The sequence below is a fragment of the Fundulus heteroclitus genome, chromosome 15 (genome assembly GCF_011125445.2).
Source record: "Fundulus heteroclitus isolate FHET01 chromosome 15, MU-UCD_Fhet_4.1, whole genome shotgun sequence".
In the NCBI taxonomy this organism is placed as follows: Eukaryota; Metazoa; Chordata; class Actinopteri; order Cyprinodontiformes; family Fundulidae; genus Fundulus; species Fundulus heteroclitus.
The window spans coordinates 1,186,599-1,188,046 of NC_046375.1; positions in this window are offsets into that span (position 1 = coordinate 1,186,599).

Genomic DNA, 1,448 nt, shown 5'->3' on the forward strand with positions numbered 1-1,448 from the left:
ACAGGTGATTTGTTGAAAAAAAAAAAGATATATTTTTACGTCCATTCACTGCTATTCAGTAAATTCATGTTTCATGTAGTTTATTGCAAAACTTACATCTCTTTCCATTGCATCTCGGTAAGAATGTTACTTGAAATCTAAGTCATCACCCGCTGTTTATAAAACATCACCAAGTTCACCGAGATGCTGCACAGTGGTACAGTTGGCTGCACTGTTGCCTTGAAGCAGGAAGGTCCTGAGTTTAAACCCCGGTTTCTACCTGTGGTCCATCTGCAAGGAGTTTGCATATTTCCTCTGTGCAGGTGTGGTTTCTCTCCGGGGACTCTGGCTTCCTCCCACAGTCCACAAACACGACTGTTAGGTTAATTTATCTCCCTAAATGTCCCTTAGGTGTGAGCCTGGTTTGTCCAGCATGCCTCTGTGTTGCCCTGAGATCGACTGGCGACCAGATGTTGGACAGAGAGAACAGACGGTTTGAAAGAGGGGTGAAGGAAGCCATCTTGGGCAAATGAGAAAAGCCATCACTGAACAGTGTTTACAGCTCGGTACTCCATCTTATTCCAGAGAGATTACATCAGCATCTCATCATGATTCAGGTGACCAAGTACTCCCCTCTTACCAAGCAATAGCTTCTAATGACCCAGGACAGAGAAGGTGGGTCATTAATCTACATCTGACTGAGAATTAGCCTCCATGTCTTTAAAAACAGCAGCGCTCCACCTGCAGGTTGCTGAAGTTGGAGCCACCAGAACTGACAAAGACTCCTGGATCGGTGTCAAAATGTTTTCAGGAAGAACTGAGCAAAAGTCCGGTTGCCTCTAATTTAACGCTCTTTGCTTTTATATTTGGAGTTCACATTTTTGCACAGGCCTCCTTATTTTAATGTTTCAATACCGAGGGATGTTGGACAGGTAAGTGTGCACAACTGTAACCTTGTGACTTCCAGCTGGTCTCTGATTGGTTATGCAAAGTTTTTCCGCAGGCCCGTAGCCAATCACTGCTTTTAGTGTCATTCTTCATCCAATCAGATTAATTCATCACACCTGAGAATCAACGCCACACCCCTGGCTGCTAGACGAGCAGGCACAAATGTGATGCATCAAAACTAAATTTGGTCATTAATTTACAAAATAATAATTTTACGAGGCATTTGCTGGGGAATAAAAACAGAAAAAAATGTTTGAACCGGACAAACCAGACTTAACAATCCAGCGGCATGCAAGTGTCTTCATACCAGCTGCCACTGGTGTTAATTGTCATTTGGGTCAACCAGCTGAGACCCTGAGGGGGCAGGAGATGCTGAGAAAAAGACTAAACATTAATTTAGTAACAAACAAAGCTTCACAGCGTTTTTGGGCCTTAAATGTAAACCCAAACTGAAATAAACTTTGCAAAGCTTGTATGATCTGGTATTTTTGCGTGAATTAAAGATTTCGACTGTGTGTTTT